This window comes from Acartia tonsa, chromosome 10 (assembly GCF_053477335.1).
Source record: "Acartia tonsa isolate MP-2025a chromosome 10, ASM5347733v1, whole genome shotgun sequence".
NCBI lineage: Eukaryota > Metazoa > Arthropoda > Copepoda > Calanoida > Acartiidae > Acartia > Acartia tonsa.
The window spans coordinates 33,425,629-33,439,123 of record NC_137269.1 but is presented as its reverse complement, the minus strand read 5'-3'; the positions used below and the strand labels follow the sequence as shown (position 1 = coordinate 33,439,123).

The 13,495-nt window shown below is 33.0% G+C and overlaps 1 protein-coding gene across 1 annotated transcript in view; it reads left to right on the top strand.

Annotated features, from left to right (window-relative positions):
• Window positions 1-13,495, top strand: part of LOC145329935 (uncharacterized) — a 151,025-nt gene that overhangs the window by 1,309 nt on the left and 136,221 nt on the right. The window lies entirely within an intron of this gene.

Sequence of the window (13,495 nt, the reverse complement as noted above, 5' to 3'; positions counted from 1 at the left end):
GTCCTTTATGTCCATGTCCATCCTTTTAAAAAATAATCATAAAAACAGGACATTTTTTTATCGCTATACATTCTTATTGTACAAATCAAATTGTTTATCATCTACCCTTTTGAAAATAAACCTTTTGACCAACAAATCTCAAGTTTGTACCTTTGTACACCATTGTACACAATTTGTACACCAGTGTACACATTTTTTGTACACCATGTTGAACTATTTTCAGAAAAAAAAAAAAAACTAATCAAAAGTCCTCAATGTTGTTAATCTTACAAATAAGAAAACCGTTATTATAAAACTTTGGGGACTTGTGTAATAAACAGTACATTGTCCCCTCTCTTTCTCTAAAAGTTATTGCTGTATTATATTCATACTTGCCATTATGAAATATTGACTGTAGTATATAAACATATTACGCCCTCACGCACATGTCTGTAGTAAATTTAAGCAAGGGGGATTACAAAAGTTTTATGTTGCTCAGGGAAAGAGAGAACATTTATCTATAAATTATACTAAATAGTGATTGGTAATCAAACAATCAATGTCCAAACAATTTAACCAATAGTATAGAAAGGGTAATTTTGTTTATAATCATTGGGATTGGACATTATCGTCCATTGTCTTATCCCTTAAAATCCCTGATGTTGCTTAAATATGAACAACAAAGCCTCACTTACTTGGTCGGGTTCCAGAGTTGTTTTGACGTCTAATATTTAATTCATTCCGACCGCAATAGACAACCAACCATTTCATTAACCAAACTCTATATGCACGTTAATAAGTTGCTCATGTTTTTATTAGCCAGGGTGGTTGAAAGCATTGGACAATAGTACACCTGTACCTAACGTTTCATATTCATCGTGCTGGTTATATTTATTGTATCTTGATTTTTGTTTTAAATAATAATTTTAATCTACAGAAGGGGTTCTTTTGTTTATTCTCATTTAGTATGCACAATAAATCTACATTGACTTATCCAGAGACTTACAAAAGGGGGGGGGGGGGTGTCCACTCAAAACCTCCCATAACCCCCTTGACAAGCTGGTTTACACCCCCTTAAACATCCACGGGAAGTTTTAAGCTAAAAAAGTTACACCCACCTTAAATTCAAAGGGTGGGAAAAAAATTCTAGGCTTCACCACTGGTCATCCATTAAAATTCCTGAGGTTTCCAACTTTGTTTTACAATACCATAATTTTGAAATAACAGCAAAGGGCACAATTCTAGATGGGCAGTAATAAAATGCCGTTTCTCGTAGTCGTACGCGGTCATACGCAATGTTGGAAGGGTGGCCCAAATTTAGGATCTAAATTTACGCAAATAAAAAAAGTAAATCAAATCGTGTAAACTGATATCTGAAATTTGCGTCCCTCTTACAAAACGCTTACGACTTCGAGGAACGGTATTCTATTACTGTCTATCACAATTCTAAATCTTTAATTCAAGGTTGAGGGCGAAATGTGAACCTACCCTGCAACAAGTGGATGCCTATGCAACGGGCACAAGTTTTTAAAAGAAAACTGGTACCCAAAGTTATATACTCAAATCACGTTCTTTGGGTACTCTTATCAATCTTTATTGATGGGTTCCAACTTATAGTGTCAAGATATTGTTCTATGTCTTATCCCTTTCGATACCTGTATAATTATATAAACCACATTTTATTGCCTTTTGATACAGGGAAAAAGAAATAGGACAATAAATTATTAACTACTATTTTTGTATAATTCTTACATGGGAATTTTTATCCCTAGTGGTTGAAAAATTTTAGATGGAGGGGCTCGAGAGGTATGTAGATTATTATAATCTTTTACGTCCTTTCTCTCTCTCCCTGCACTTAAGTGACTAGGACAAAAAGTATGAAAAATCAAATTTTGATAAAGTACCAGAAAATGCCATTTCTCGCGGCCATGCGTCATGTTGAAACGGTGACGCATATTTCAGATCTCAGATTTGGCACTTTATCTTTATACTAGCGGCTACACACCCTAGAAGCCTCTAGGGGCACTTAAGGTAGGAGGGGGAAAAGTCGACCTCACCCCATTTTAATTTGAGTTTCAAAATAGTAAAAAAATATTTTTTGTGGGGAAGGGGGTTGAAGACATCCCCTCCCCAAAATAGTTTAAAACCTTCCCAGGAACTATAAGAAGCTTCACTGCAATGGAGAACAATATCGGTTCAGCGGTTAGCGAGATCCTTTGGGACAGACAAAAAAACGCTTACTACTTTATATAATAGGATTATAGCAAATTAAATAATCTTGCATCGATTTTATCTTATAGAGAAAAATAGTAAATCAAATTGCGAAAACTGAAATCAGAGATGGGTTTTTATAAATGAATGCCGCGTTTTTTAGACGAAAAATAGAGAATAAACTGTTACCCCCCACCCACCCATTCATTCCCCTTGCCCCCACCCCCCTTTTCCACTTTCACTTTCACTTATAAAAACCCACCTCTGAACAACATGACGCATGACCGCGTACGACTGTGAGAAATGGCATTTTCTGGGACTCCATCATAAGTTTGCATTCATTTTGTGGAAAATATACAAACTGTATAAATCAAAATATCAGAGAGCAAAGGCGTGCCTATACATTAAACAAGGGGTGCAAAAATATTTAAGATCATTTCTTATTTTATTAGGTGGTGCATTTGAGCCACCTCACCCCCCCCCCACTACCCCTCACAATAAAGCTCCTAAAAACCCATAAGCTAACTCCCCACCCCAAAAACTGGGAGGTTTTCAATGAACATTCCATTAATGGTTTTAGTTTTCTCTTTTCCATTTTTTCCTCCTTTACAAAGAACATCGCTATCTGAATTTTGCTTTGTCAAACACTTTTTATTTTTTTTCCTTAAATATAAGAGTCATTGCAGCTACCCAACCCTTCGCTTATGGATATGAATCTCCTTGTTTTAATTTAAATTTAGCAAATTAGCCGAGGGGAACAATAAAGTTTTTTACTAGTGTGTAATAACATTTTTTCTATTTGACTTTTTGTACTTGCTTTAGGTGTTTTAATCAGGGCTCGACTGCCGCGCATCTATGTCAAAACTTTTGGGATTCTATTGAAAAACATTTTCTAGGGTTTATGTCGACAATAGGAATTTAATTGGTCATGCCTGACTTAATTACAACTTTATATTGAAATAATAACAACACAATTTTGGGTGGATAAGCTATCAATAAGCCAGAAAAATCGACGTTTTACTATTAAGATCAAAGTTAAAATTTGCTGCTAAAATGTAATGCTTACACTTTTCAACCATCTTTCTCTCTCTTTCTTTCTTTCTGAATAAAATATTGTGAAATAATAATGCTGCGCTTGCGCTCATTGTAGACATAATTGTCCTTGTTATTTGTTATGGGCTACCTGTGGATATAATTGTCCATGTTGGCAAATAAATATAAATACAATAGAGATTATTATCATTGCTTATCATTAGATTTAGAATTATTTCCAAGCATAGAATAGCCATTGATATTTCATACCTATATTTTGTAGCGAAGCTAATCTATAACTCGAAATGTCCGTCTGTAACGTTTTTGGGTAAACGTATATTTCTCGGGTCCTATAAAAGACATACGACTGAAACTTCTTGTCAACACTCCCTTCCACGTGGAGCATGTGAAAAGTCAATAGAGTTGATCATTAACCATATACAAAGATTTAATGGAAAGGGTGCTTTCCCACAAAATGGCTGTCTAAGGGTAAAAATAAATATATTGCCAAATCCCTTTCTTCAAATATGTTTTCAATGAAACTCAGGGATTCAGGGATAGGATAATTGGTATTAATGTTATCTTCCCCCAATATAAAATCCACAGAATAAAATTTATAGGGAAAAGTTATGTGAATTTCATGTTGTTTTTTTTTATGCTCCTATTACAACCTTCCCCCTATTAATAATTAGTTTTTGGAGAATATTCATTTATTGTCCATTGTCCCATCTCTTTGTATTAACACTAGACAGACAACTTTTTTTCTATCCTCCAGTTGTCATTCTTCTCATGTGTCTAATAATCAGGGATAAAGGAATATTCTGGCTCTGTAAACATGGATAATTTATTGGTCAGTTCTTTTATTTAGTAGGAAGGTAATAGGGGGACGTTATTTTGTCCAGCTACAAGTTTCACTTTATTAAAGTACATGATAATCTGGTGTAAGATCCACGTAATTAAACTCCATTGTGTTTGGTTGGTAAATCGAACAATGATTGAAGAAAGTTGTGTGTATAACCAGTAAGATCTTGTAAACAGCTCAAATCAGAAAAGTTAAGTATTATTTCTGAGGTTTTTAGAGAGCGTTTGAGTGGGCAGGTTGTAAATTGACTCCTGCATAAATATAGACCCTAAAAAAACTACCCCTTATTTGTAAAAATTTTTGGTTGTGGTTATTCTCGATTAAAAGGGGATATATTTATTCTGAACACAGTAATAGTGTCTGACTCATTATGAAGTAACAAAACAAATTAGCCAATGAGAGGCCACTATAAATTTTACCATTGGTCAATATCGGCCTCTCATTGGCTAATTTTTTTTGTTACGTCATAATCAGTCAGACACTATTACTGTGTTCATTTATTCTCTAAAACCTAATTTACAGTTTGAGAAATCTTAATGGCATACATATTTTAACTTTTATTTTATGCTAATTTTTGTTTCAAATGAAAAAGTGTACATATTACTTTTTCTTGAAACTTCTTGAGTGAGAATTGAATTAATTGCCCGGAGCACTTTTCATATCATGAATATTGTACAATTATGCGACCAAAATTTTAACAAGGCTTTTGTTTTCTGGAGTGCCCAGGGTGGGGGGGGGGGGGTATGTGTTGGCACCCTCTTGGTAGGGTGTAACAAGTGTAGTACACCCCTATAAGAAAGTCCATCTCTAAGGGATTGATTGCGGTAATTACAACTTCAGCTACCCACCAATTAATTAACAACCATTGAATTTTGTTCAACCAACCAAAAAAAATTTCTTAGGAGTTATCCCCTTAGAAATTGTACGTTATCCAGTATTTACAAATTTAGTTTACCTAACCCATATATATAACCCCTCTAATTAAAACTTTTTATCTTTCTCCTGCAAAAAATGTGAAGAGTAAGCCACTTCCCACATACCCCTTTTATTTGATATTTATTAGCGTTTTAAATAATATTATTAAATTTTCAATATGTATTCCGCACGCCCCTGACATAAATCTGTTCACACGCTTGCTTTCGTTGTAAGTTTTTACATGCAAAATATCAAATTACAAGACGTTTTTAAATTAAAGATTTGTAAATAACAATTTAAAGTGCTTTCACACATTGTGTCTGTTGAGCACTGTAACAACCCCCCCCCCCACACCCCTATTCGTTTTATCCTATACCTTTCCCCTGCAGAGGCCTTAATCTAGCGGGGCTACTGTGTACCCAATAAAACTAACCTGACCTAAAGTAATAAACGTTAAAAACAAAGAACTACCCCTACCCCTTATTGCTAGGGGGTGGGGTTTCATGCTTAAATCTATTAATTATAATTATGATTTTTAAAGTATGGCTTTTCAGTAATTAGGGTCTGCTATGCACGTATGTCTGTATATTAGAGACAGTTGGAACTTTTGCAAATTTTAGGTCTGAAATGAAAACATTGTCTGATTTTCATGAATTTGCATGATGTTTTGTATTGCTAATTCCCACAGTTTGTTTATCAAAGCTACTTTATAGTTATATCCAATCGTCAGTATGTACATTTTTATATTTTTATTGTGCAAAAGGTCGAATTTGAAAAACACCAACAGACAGACAAGTTGTAGGACAGGCAGTTGTCATATTGTCAGACAGACCATTAAGACAGTTATAAAAACAACCTGACAGAAAATTTGCAGTTAAACATACATATAGAATAACAATCAGACATTTACAAAAAAAAATGACAGACATACAGACAATTAGACAGATAGATAAGATAGACAGATAGGCATATACAGTTAGACAGAAATAAAGAAAGGAAACTAAACTTTTCGGCGTTCTTCTTTTAGAAATTTTTTTTTCAATTTTAAAAATTTTAGTAACCCCCCCCCCCCCCCCCCCCCCCCCGACAACGAACAACTATTTTAGGTTAGGTTAGGTTAGGTTATAGGCTTGGGAGCCGATCGCTGCGGCTAGGCAGGCAAAGGGGCCGAGCGCTGCGTCTAAGCAGGCAAGGGGGCCGAGCGCTGCGGCTAGGCAGGCTAGGGAGCGAGCGCTGCGGCCAGAGTTCATAGAGTTCTGTTGGGGTAATTTGATATACAGTAAGGTAGAGGAATAGAAATACAGTTAGACAGATAACGTACTATATGACATTAAGATATACAGACAGTCATACAAACAGACAGTTAGATCAGACTTTAGACAGCTTGAATGTTAAAAATTTACAGACAGCCAGCTTTATAAAACTGTACAAAGAGTTCAAAATGAGAATCTAGTGCAAAATATCAACTTACCACGCAAGCAATAATTTTAGGCAATATAGATATCAGCTAGGCTTGAAGGTTATGTAAAACAAAAACAAAGGGTGTCTAGCAATAGACAAAATAGACATAGAACACTCAGTAAAATGTATAATGCAACTTTATATGTACAGTCAAAATCTCAACTTTGTTAATGAAGCAATCAGTCTCGTTGGGATAGACTGACGGACGTACGACTATACTCTTATTTGTAGAGTAGATTCGGTGCTAATAATACATTTTTTTGTACACATTTTAATATTTGTTTGATTTGTCTGTCTGTTTCTAAATATCTCTAAAACAGACTATGAAATATTCACCATCTCCCCAAAAAAAATTTCTACAAAGAAGGTTAAAATAAAATAACCCCCCAAATAAAAAAAGTAAGTTTCTTAAAGTAAAATAAAAAGATAACAGCTCTTCTACAACTCTATTATTGAAAGAGTTGGATGTTGAAAGGAAACACAGTGAATTACATTTTCGCTAACCGCCCGGGGTAATTTTCATTAACTAACCACTAAATTATTTTTATTATTCTGGTCTAGGGTAGAAAGATATGAACAATTACTGAATAGTTATTTATTTCATCTTATTATAGACAGTTTTCCGCGGATAGTGAGATTTAAAAGGATGTACTGAATTTTAGTTTCCGAAAGTGTACCTAGCATCCGCGTCTTATCTCAATATTTACTACTAACTAAAAAAGCATCAAATTTCCAAAACAAAAAAAATTAAAAATCAAAATTTTGAATGTACAATGAATAAATCGTTTGTATATTATATCGCCTTTCCCTTTGACCGGAGTAGCTGAAAATAACGTTTGCAATTTAATTAGGTTATCTTCTGTACACATTTGGAAATTATTGAAGAAATAGGCAATCCATTTTCAGCACATCTTTAAAAGTGTATGATTAAACTCAGTTTTATTAGTCTAGAGGAGCAGATGTCTCGTACCAAAACATATTTATCATATCATTTTTGTATACTTTTCGTGGAAGATTTTCTATATTGATGACCTGTGGGGGTTCGGTAACGCTTCGGGTACAGGTCCTCTCCACGCCATCTTGAACATACTCTACTTTGAATTGTAGTGTAACGCGCTCAATCACCCAGGGTATTAAATAAGGTAACGCTCATTAGACAACCAACTCTTTGATTGCACGACCCTTGTCTAGAAGTCCTAACTGTGCATGGTAATGAGTTGAGACCGTTTTAGGCCAAGGCATTCCCCCTACTCTGGCTATTTTTGTCGCCCATCTGACATAGCAGCACTAGGAACCATTTTTAACGTTTTTATTTAAGACGCGGTGTCATTTGCACCTTCCCGACAACGAGCGAATACGCCATGTGTTATGCCACAGTCATGGTTAAAGAATTTCTACAGTACGAAATGATACATGATTTTTCAGTATTACTCAGAACCGGTTTTCATCCTGCAGAAATCAATCGGTTTAGGAGCCAAAATATTTTCGTGGTAAAAATACATTTATCGAATATATTTACTTTCAAAGATTGATTTGATTAGGGGATAATATAAAGTTTTATTAAATATATTTTTCATTTTCCTAACTACGGGCAACTGTCTATGAAACTAAACTCCAAATAAAGATTACAGTTGATAAGAACAATGGGCGCGCGGGGGCTATGAAATGTGCCCACCCCCTTATAAAACCAAAAATTGAATTTCAATCAAACACAGGCATGTTGCATATCAAAATTACCGCATTGATATGCTGATTACGAATCTGAAAACCGTTTTGAAAAATATTGATTTTATACCCCCCGCGCGCCCGTTGTTTTTGGATTACAAAACCCCTTTCAAGGGCTTTGTATTGGAACAGTAACCCTTGTCAATGTATACTAATATGAAATTCCAAAATCGACCTACCCTATCTTCCATTGCAAGGAGAAGGGCACTTTTAGAGCAGCTTTTCTTCTTTTAAAATATAACGTCTAAATCTTAAAAATCTTTAATTATACAATTAAATCAAAATAGATTAGAACTTTACATCAAAAGGAATTCGATTTAAATTCTTAAAATTCAAAGAAATTTACAGTTATTAGCAATTTCCTTTTTTCTTATCTTTATTTGATTTGCTTAAACATTATGGTCATTTAAAGCAGCAAAAAAATTTGCTATTTTAAAGTTAGTATGTTTTTCAACCTATTTTAAAGAAAAGACATAGAGATACATATATTTCGATTTTAGCAATCATTTTCAATTCTTTTTGTCTAAAAAAAATATAGGTATGATACATTAATTAACAGCAAATATAATCAAAGATATTAAACATAAATTTATATAAAAACAATGTCACAAATCATTTTGAATTCAAATTTGCTAGAATGAAATATTTCCTCAAAATAACTAAGCTTTGTCAATGGAGGATAAATTAATCTATTTTCAAATTTTAATAAACAATTCTATCCCATTGCATTGTAAGAGTACAATTTTTATTGGAAAATTATGGAAACTGTTATTTTGTACAATCCAATCCAGATCCTAATAAAACTAACTTTACTATGCTTTACAGTCCTTTGCCTCTTCTCTACAGGGATATAAAGGGATAAGACAATGGATATAAATTGATGCATATTAATTCAAATAATAAAATAACTACCCCTTTAGCTGTTTTAATTTATTGGTAAAAAAGTATGAACACAGTTACTTTGTACAATCCAATCGTTATCCTTACCATAGAAATATTTTAAGTGAACAATGACAGAACGTGTTTATAAGCTTTGTTCTAAAATATTTAAAATGTCGTTTTTTGGGGACACTTCACGTTAAATTCTCGCAATGATAATGAATAATTCACATTGAATTAATCTTCTCAGAATTGTCAAATAATAAAATTATAATGGAAACAATCAGGTCTCGGCAGCCGCGCGTCAGTCGCGTGTAAGCCTTAGTGAAATTGTCATATTAAAACTTAAAAATTCAGTTGGATGTCTAAATTTGTTTCTAAACTGACAATCCATATTTTAGAGATTTTTGCACATAAGCGGGTTTAAAATTGAGGCTGAGGCGTGGCTGCTGAGCCCTGGAAACAATGATCATCTTGTCCAAATAAAGGTACTAAGAAAGAGAGGTAATGTCTGATTGAGCCAATAAATGAATCGCATCGGAGCATACATGAAATCTCATTGGTTGAATTAAACTGAAGTTTTCTAGTTTTTTCATTAGAGTTAATTAGAGCTGTTCTTTCAACTTTTACTTGAATCAAGTCTATCACATGAAGTACTGCCTTCATATTGTTGTTTCACATCTATGTTTTATCTGTGCATTAATAATTAATATGCTTCATCTATTGCAATCGTTGTAAAATGATAAAAATCCCTTTATGAATTTAAGTTAATAAAATCATATTTTTTTCTTGAGTTTTTATCAAAACAAAAAAATAATATCTCGGACTTCAAATGTACATGATTTATAATCTTTAATTCGTATTTCGTATCTATTATAAACATTTAAAATACATAAATTCATAGTTTGTTTCATGTTTGCCTCGAAATAAATTATATAAAAATAAAATAACAACAAATAGCAATACAACAGTACGTTCGTTACGTTTTTAACAGGACTTAGCATTGTACTGTGTATACACTGTACACATATGGGAAAGGGCATATTTTTTTTCATTTTGTTCATATAAAGAGTCAGCTGTAAATAGTCGCATTTCTTAAGATAAAGCTTTTCTCACGTAAATTATATCGTGTTAAAATTTATTTTCTAGTATAGTGTAAAGCATATTACAAATCCTTTAATAAGTTAGCTATGAATTGTTGAATTCCTTAATATAAAGTTAGCTTTCTAGAAATTATATACTCGAAAAATTTTTAAGTTTTTTGTCAGCTGGAGGAGTTCCTTTGTCAGATTTCCGAAAAAGGGGTTCACACTATACTTCTTCTCTCCTATTTCTATTCTTGTCCATTAGTAGCGCATTAATATCAACTAAATTGTATCATTTATACAATAAGAACAGTCAATTATTATACAGTATAATCTCTAAATGTTATTTAAGTTTTTAAATAATTAAGATAAGATAGTTTAGATGTGATAAACTTTACTTCTGACCCTTATCAATTGAACCTTACCTAACCTAACCTGAACTAAGATAAATACAAAAACATACAAAAAAACACTTGCTTACGAAAAAACTAGAATACATAGAGTTGCTTCGCTTTTACAATTTAACTCGCTCACCCTTACTACTTTTTAACATCCATTAAAATTATTATTAATTATTACTTTAGAAGACCCAAAAGGCCAAAGGCATAACCTAAAAAATACCTTAATAACCAAACAAGGAAGTAAATGTCCATAGGTAGAGTAGATATAACTAATAGATATGAGTTTTAGCAAAGTATTGATAGAGATTTTCGCCATTTTTATTTGAAAGTTGATAATATTTACGGAAAAAAAGAAAAAAATTGGGGAGAGTCATTATTTATTAGGGGCGATTTATATTAGTAGGTTGAATATATTCTCCCCAAAAATATTTAAAAACCTTCCCTGAACCTATAAGAAGCTTCACTGTAAAGGAGAACCATGTCGGTTCAGCTGTTAGCGAGACATAAAAAAAACTTACTGCTTTATGTAATCCAGCTACAAACAAGGATTTTTTGGGGTGGGGGGGGGGGCTTGTTTTTAATTGCAGTGTAACACGCTCAATCGCCCAGGCTTTTAGATAAGGTAACACCTATTAGACAACCAACTCTTTGATTGCACGACCTTTGTCTAGAAGTCCTGTGTGAGTTGTGCCTGTTTTGGGCCAAGACATTCAACCTACTCTAACTATATACGTCGCACACCTGATAAAGGTTGAATCCATTTTTTACGTCTTTAGTTATGCCGCAGTGTTGGGCTGAGATTCAAACCTATCACTTTCCCAAAAAACGAGCGGATGCGCTTCGTGTTACGCCATAGTCGAGGGTCATATATATATTTACTGTATTTTGCTGTATTTAAAAAAACAAGGATGACAACATCCATATAAGCGAAGCTCTGAAACGCTAGGACAAACGGACATTAATACTTGTATAATGTCAGAACTGAATAATTAGAATGTAAATGTATAAGAGTCAAAGCAAATTGTAAGCAAATTTGTTGAAAAACTGCTTGATACAGGATAATGTTTATGGACATACTTACATTTTTAGGACTTGATTATAGAGTTGCTTCGCCTATAATATTGTCCCAAGAATCAGTATACCAAAAATCAGACCAATCGGATAATTAGGTCACATACAAATTTGTTGTTAAAATTGTAAAAAAAATCAACATATTTTAAATGGACGTACGAACATTCTGGTAATGATTATAGAGTTGATACGCTTTCTAACTCGTACCTAAAGGAATCACCATGCAAAGTTTGAAATCGATAAGACAATTCTAACATGCCTAAATTAACGAAAAAAGCTATCCGTTACGGACGGACGGACGGACCGACCCTAATTATAGAAAAGCTTCGCTTTTAAAAATCATTCAGCCCTAAGCAAAGATAATAGACTAATAGACGTACGCACAGACATGTCGATCAATTTTTCAATTATTTTTATTGCAAAAAAAGTCTCAGTATTAGTTCACTTGTTCTAAGGACAAAGGATTACAAAACAAGGACAATTACCTCCATTAGGGTGGAGCTTACTAAAGAAGGTTTTTCCCTGGGAGGTTTAGCGTTTAGGCTATTTATAACCTTATTACCACCCAGGACTTGAATAAAAACACAAAAGAAAAAAAACTTAAAAGTAAAAAACAGAGGTAGAAAAATAAAAGGAAGGAGATGAGGGTTCATTGGACTGTATATTATGTTATTAAACTTTGGGTACCACTAAAGGTACCCAGAGTTTTATGAAAAGTTTTATAATTCTTTGCCATTAAAAAAAAGGGTTGATGGTTTATTCAAATAAGAAATGTCTAAACTTTTTAACCTATAATTTTAATTTATTTGTATTTAGAATGTACACAAATTTATCGTCCATTGTCTTATCTCTAAGGTCCATGGAAAATAAGAAGAGTGAATAGAGCATCATTTAAAAAGCCTGATTTACAGTGTTTTCATAGTTGTTCTGAAATTCAGAATGACCGACAGACTAACCAATGCGATAACATAAATATTAGGATATATAAGTTGGAAGGAATTTTAATGTTAGAGGGAGATTTGAAATCTGCATCAAATTTTAGGGATTTTTTTTATGAAATTCGTTTTTTGTATAATTCTTTATCTAAAAGCGGAAATACAATTTAAGTTCATAAATTTTGACCAATAGGATAGGTGGATTGGAAACTACCTGCGCTCTAATTGGTTGAATGATGTTCGGCACTTAAGCTTCTCCAATAAGATCCACCAATCACAGATGTCAAAATTAATTAACTTGTATTGTACTTCCGCTTTTAGATAAAGAATTATACAAAAAAACGAATTTTATAAAAAATCCTTAAAATTTTATGCAGATTTTAAATCTCCCTCTAACATTAAAATTCTTTCCAACTTATATATCTTAATAAATATGCCACTTTGGGCTGCGGTTTTTAATGCACTACTAACAAAATGCATGGATCTTAAGGGATAGGACAACTTATGTTAATGTAAATCTCCAAAGTTTTTTGAGTCAATGACAGGCATAACAAATAAATAATCTTGGAGGTCAAAATATAATTTACAGTCAATTTCCGCTCCGTTCCTGACAAAAATTCCAGTCTGGTACAAAGGTTCTCAATTGTCTGTCTGCAAAAGTTTAAATTTTTATCATCGACATATCTTGATGAATTTGCTTGTGATGTTTCAATCTACGAATATGATTTTAGGCTGCATTCCAAGCCTCCAGGGTAATCTAAGAAGGTTTAATTCTAGCATTATTAAAACGAAAATTTGGGAGAAGGCGATCAAGAAACTTATTATAAAACGACCAAATCAGTCAAAAATAATTGAAAACATTCCTAAAATGAAGTAACCAAAATTTAAGTCAATGTCTCTTTCAAGAATATAAATTTTAAGAATGTTTTATAGTAGTGC